This window comes from Peromyscus californicus, unplaced genomic scaffold (genome assembly GCF_007827085.1).
Source record: "Peromyscus californicus insignis strain IS unplaced genomic scaffold, ASM782708v3 Scaffold_11__1_contigs__length_118956290, whole genome shotgun sequence".
In the NCBI taxonomy this organism is placed as follows: Eukaryota; Metazoa; Chordata; class Mammalia; order Rodentia; family Cricetidae; genus Peromyscus; species Peromyscus californicus.
This window is the reverse complement of record NW_026294402.1, coordinates 13,150,562-13,156,257: the sequence shown is the minus strand read 5'-3', so window position 1 is coordinate 13,156,257 and position 5,696 is coordinate 13,150,562. Positions and strand designations below refer to the sequence as shown.

The window sequence follows — 5,696 nt, the reverse complement described above, 5'->3', positions numbered from 1 at the left end:
TATGTGGATATGTAATCTCTATAATAATCACACATAGATAGGAATAGAAGGAGAAGATTCTCAGCTCGAAGGCCCAGAAAATATTTTTAACAAAATCATAGAGGAAAATTTCTAAACCTAAAGAAGGACATGCCTATAAAGATACAAGAAACTTACATAACATTAAATAGATTGGAACAGAAAAGAAAGATCCATCCCCAAATAATAATCAAAACCCTATACTTACCTGGCATGGGAGATACCATGATCATGAAGGTAGTTTTCCCAGGGCAAGGCTTATCCATTGCACTCCAGATGTGCTGACCCGTGTGATTTACCCAAATGTAGGAAACTCGACTGCATAATTTGTGGTAGTGGGGGACTACATTCGCTCTCTCCCCTGAGAAAGAATTAAAAATTTTATAAAAAATTTAAAAAAAATCAAACCCTAAACATCCAGAAAAAAAAAGAATATTAAAAATTGGAAAAAGGACAAGTAACATAAAAAGGCAGATGTGTTAGAATTACATTGACTTCTCAACAGAGATTCTAAAAGCCAAAAGGACCTAGACAGATGTCTTAAAAACTCTAAGAGGTCACAGATGCCACACCAGACTACCATAATCTCTAAAACCTTTAATCACCATAGATGGAGAAAACAAGATCTTTTATGACAAAGTCAAATTTAAATAACATCAATCCAAAAATCCAGCCTTACAAAAGGTACTAGTAGGAAAGTTCCAACAAGCTTAAATATACCCACATAACAGAGGCAATAAATAATCTTACACCAGCAAAACCCAAAGAAGGGAAATACACATACACACACACACACAACCACCACCACCACCACCACCACCAAAATAACAGTAATTAACAATCACTGGTCATTAATATCCATTAATATCAATGGACTCAATTCCCTATTAAAAAACACAGGCTAACAGAATGGATAATAACACAGGATCCATCCTTCTGTGCAGCAGGGTCCTTTGCTGCTGTTCCCTTTGGAGCCAAGTAGGCTCAGAGTCAAACCACACAGACTCAGGGAGAATGTCGAAACAACAAGCTCAGTTAATTCAGGAAGAGGCAAGCCTTATATACCCTCCACCCCTCCCTGGGGGGAGGTCTGATGAATATGCATCAGCTGGTGTGACATGGCTGTCTCTCATTGGTCCAGGTCATCTCCAGATCATGTTTCAGCTGCTGTTGCTAAGGCCCTTAGGCAGACCCAGGCTGGCTCTCAGAAAGTATCTTTTTTACTTGTTTGGGCCATCTGGCCCTCAAGCCCATTAGGGATGTGTCATCCCACATATCCACCCCTTTTTATTATTTTATAGGACATGCTAAGTGGGAGCTAGGGTGCATTGCCCTAACTTTGTTGACCTCAGCTCAGGAGAGCTCAGCATAATGGACTGTGCCTGTCTTAAATTGATTTGCCAAAGAAGCTCGTATCCGTCATTGACTACCAGACCTGGAAGAGCATCAATCCTGGAGAGCTGTCCAGGTGGTAGGCTTTAGGCAGTAGCCTTCTGTATCTCAGTGAGCCATATGTGCATTATCTTTCTAGGAGGACTCTGATCTAGGTGTCTGAGAGCCAATAAAACCTGTAGGGTTGCTTTTGTGGCCGCCTTCTGTTGGTGAACCTGTTGCAGAAGATATCTGAACAAGAGAAGGATTAGTCAAAAATTTCAATCTCAAGGACATGGATGGGACCCTAGTTATTTTTATTGCACCAAATGAAGTCTTTCTAGTGATGCATTAGCAACCTTGTAGGGAGTGAGGAAATCGCTTTATATCTAGGGTCACATGCCAGTGATAACATGACCTTTACTAATGTCACAGTAGCGGATCAAATCATACATTACCCCTCTGAAGCTTCTTCTTTGTCCAAAATCTCTTGGTCTGTTGCAGGACACATATTTCTGGAGGGTACCCATATTGGTGTGGTGGTATTCTGGGGAAAAATGCAAGCATATCCTCACCCCGGTTTAACAGGGGAATAGAGTGTTGCCACTGAAGGGTGATGGGATCCCTTCAATGGACCAAGGGCAATGGTGTCTCTTAAGGCAAGTAAATAAGTGTGTTGTCCAATTTGGGCTTGTATGACAGGGTTAGCATATGGTCCTCAGCCCATGACTGTCTCAAGAGAAATAGCGATGTAGTGTTGTATATTAAAATGAGCCTGAGCCTCAGCCTGGTCATCATAGGCAGCTCACTAATTAAGATAGACCGCAGGCTCCAACACAGCCTTCATCAAATGGTGCCGGTGATAAGTCTATAGATGCATTAACCATTGCCGTAGGACTTGTACTAAATATAAGTCAGGACCTGATTCATTAGCAGCCTTACAGACCAAAGACAGGTCTGCAAGGGTAGCAGCTATGCATGGCTGGTTGGCCGCATCGGGGCCCACGTTAACTGGAAACGCCATGGTGGGCATGTGCGGCACCATAGGTGGAATAGGCTGGGAGGTATGCGGAGCAGCTGGCTCGGCAGGCAGACATCCAGGCAAATCACTCTGTGGATACTGCAGTGAGGGGTAGCCACCGAGGCATGGGGGAAACAAAGAGAGGGGCTGCCAGTATAGGCTTGGGTGCTGCAGCAAGCATTTCCTCTCTCTTTCCATCCCTTTCCTTCACTTTACACCTATTCTCATGCTTCTCCTTGCCAGCAGAGGCAGAGGAAATATCAGTCATGGATGGAATGAAGGCAATAGATAAGTTGGTGTTACATTGTTTCTGGCAGTGCTTATTGTGGGCCTCAGTAGAAAATGACTTTAGGCCAGCAATTATAGTCAACAAAATGGGCATAACAAATAAATGGAGAGTTACTCCTGAGGCCACCTCACTGTTTCTGGCCAGGAACAGAACTCTTATCCAAAGATCAGGCTCCCATATGTTCTCTGAAAAGATCTATGGAGCAAGCACTATTAACTACTGATCCATCTCTCCAGGCATCACAACCCACAAGCACACGCATGCATTCACAAACACACACATACATATATATACACATACATACACATACACAACCAAAAAAAGTCAGACTGTGGCTGTTGTTTCCTGAGGGACCAGCCCTTATGTGGAAACACCAGGTGAGCCTGAACAAAAGTATGTGCCACCCTACTGTACAGACAGACTCACACACAAGACAAACAGAAAGAAGAAAGTGGGGGTCCCAGCATTTACCTGGTGAAGGGACCAAATTTACAAAACATAAAGGGGCCTACTCACTGAAATACACCGCTCAAGGAGGCTGCTCAACCAGTGCCACACATGAGTAAAGGGAGACAAACAGACCCTGTTCAAGTACCAAATTTCCCGGTTTCGGCACCAGATGTAGCAGGGTCCTTTGCTGTTGTTCCTTTTGGGGGAGGGGGCCAAGTAGGCGCAGAGTCAAACCACATAGACTCGGAGAATGTTGAAACAACAAGCTCAGTTAATTCAGGAAGAAGCAAGCCTTATATACCCTCCACCCTTCCCTGGGGGGAGGTCTGATGAATATGCATCAGCTGGTGTGACATGGCTGTCTCTCATTGGTCCAGGTCATCTCCAGATCATGTTTCAGCTGTTGTTGCTAAGGCCCTTAGGCAGACCCAGGCTGGCTCTCAGAAAGTATCTTTTTCACTTGTTTGGGCCATCTGGCCCTCAAACCCGTTAGGGATGAGTCATCCCACACTTCTGATGTATGCAAGAAACACAAAGAGACATCAAAGAGACATTACCGCAGAGTAAAGGTTTAGAAAAAGATTTTCCAAGCAAATGGACCCAAGAAGCAAGCTGGTGAAGCTACTCTACTATCTAATAAAATAGACTTCAAACCAAAAATAATCAAGTGATGAAGAAGGACATTTCATACTCATCAAAAGAAAAATTCACAAAGACGATGTCTCAATTCTGAACATCTATGAACCAAATGCTAGGGTATGAACATTTATAAAAGAAACATTACTTACTAAAGCTTAAATCACATACCAAATATCATACATTAGTAGTGGGAGACTTCAATACCCTACTCTAACCAATGGACAAATCATCCAGACAAAAATTAATCAGAAAAATACTGGAGCTAACAGACATTATGTATGACTCAAATGAACCTAACAGATATCTATGGAATATTTCACCTAAACATAAAATTATACACATTCTTCTTATCACCTCGTGGAACATTCTCTAAAATCAACCACATACTTGGTCACAAGTGTCAACAAATAAAAGAAAATTGAAATAATCCCCTGCATCCTATCAGACCACCATTAAAGCTGGATTTCAATAACAGAAAGCCTATAAATTCATGGAAATGGAACAACATTCTACTGAGTTACCACTAGGTCAAGGAAGAAATAAAGAAAGAAATAGCCGGGCGGTGGTGGCGCACGCCTTTAATCCCAGCACTCGGGAGGCAGAGCCAGGCGGATCTCTGTGAGTTCGAGGCCAGCCTGCGCTACCAAGTGAGTTCCAGGAGAGGCGCAAAGCTACACAGAGAAACCCTGTCTCGAAAAACCAAAAAAAAAAAAAAAAAAAAAAAAGAAAGAAATAAAAGACTTACTAGAATTCAATGAAAATAAATGCACAATGGACCAAAACTTAAGGGACACAATGAAAGAAGTGCTAAGAGGAAAGTTTATAGTACTCAGTGCCTTCATAAAGAATTTGGAAAGATCACATATTTACAACTTAACAGCACACATGAAAGCTCTAGAACAAAATGAAACAGACACACCCAAGAGGAGTAGATGGCAGGAAATAATCAGACTAAGGGCTGAAATCAATAAAATAGAAACAAAGAGAGCAATACAAAGAATCAATGGAATACAGAATTTGTTCCTGAGAAAATCAACAAGATAGAGAAACCCTTATCCAAACTAACCAAAAGACAAAGAGAGAATATTCAAATCAGCAAAATCAGAAACGAAAAGGAGGACATAACAACAGTCTCTGAGGAAATCTAGAGATCATTAGGTCATACTGCAATAACCTGTAGTCTACAAAATTAGAAAATCTAAAAGAAATGGACAGATTTCTTGATAGATACGTCTTACCAAAATTAAGTCAAAATAAATTAAACAATTTAAATAGACCTATAACCCCTAAGGAAATAGAAGCAGTCACTAGAAGATTCCAACCAAAAAAAAAAAAAAAAGAGAGAAAGAAATAAAGCCTAGAGACACAAAGTCTTAGTGAAGAATTCTACCATACTTTCAAAGAACAGATAATATCAATACTTCTCAAACTATCTTACAAAATAGAAACAGAAGGAACATTGCCAAAATCTTTTTATGAGGCCACAGTCACCCTGATACCCAAACCATAAAGACTCAACAACTAAAGAGAATTACAGACCAGTTTCCCTCATGAATATTGGTGCAAAAATACTCAATGAGATACTACCGAACCAAAACGTCAAAAAAGATCATCCACCATGATCAAGTGTGCTTTATCCCAGGGATGCAGGAATGGTTCTACATATGAAAATATGTCAATGTAATCCACCATATAAACAAACTGAAAGAAAAAAAATACACAAGATCATCTCGTTAGATGCCAAAAATGCCCTTGAAAAAATTCAACACCCCTTCATGAAAAAAGTCTTGGAGAGATCAGAAATACAAGGAATACACCTAAACATAATAAAGACAATTTATAGCAAGCCAACAGCCAACACCAAATTAAATGGAGAGAAACTCAAAACAATTTTACTAAAATCAAGAA

At 40.7% G+C, this 5,696-nt stretch overlaps 1 non-coding gene across 1 annotated transcript; it reads left to right on the top strand.

Moving 5' to 3' along the window:
* Positions 1-218: 218 nt before the first annotated feature.
* Positions 219-382, top strand: LOC128105934 (U1 spliceosomal RNA). The gene has a single exon (XR_008216541.1). It is a non-coding gene; the product is annotated as a U1 spliceosomal RNA (small nuclear RNA).
* Positions 383-5,696: the final 5,314 nt, after the last annotated feature.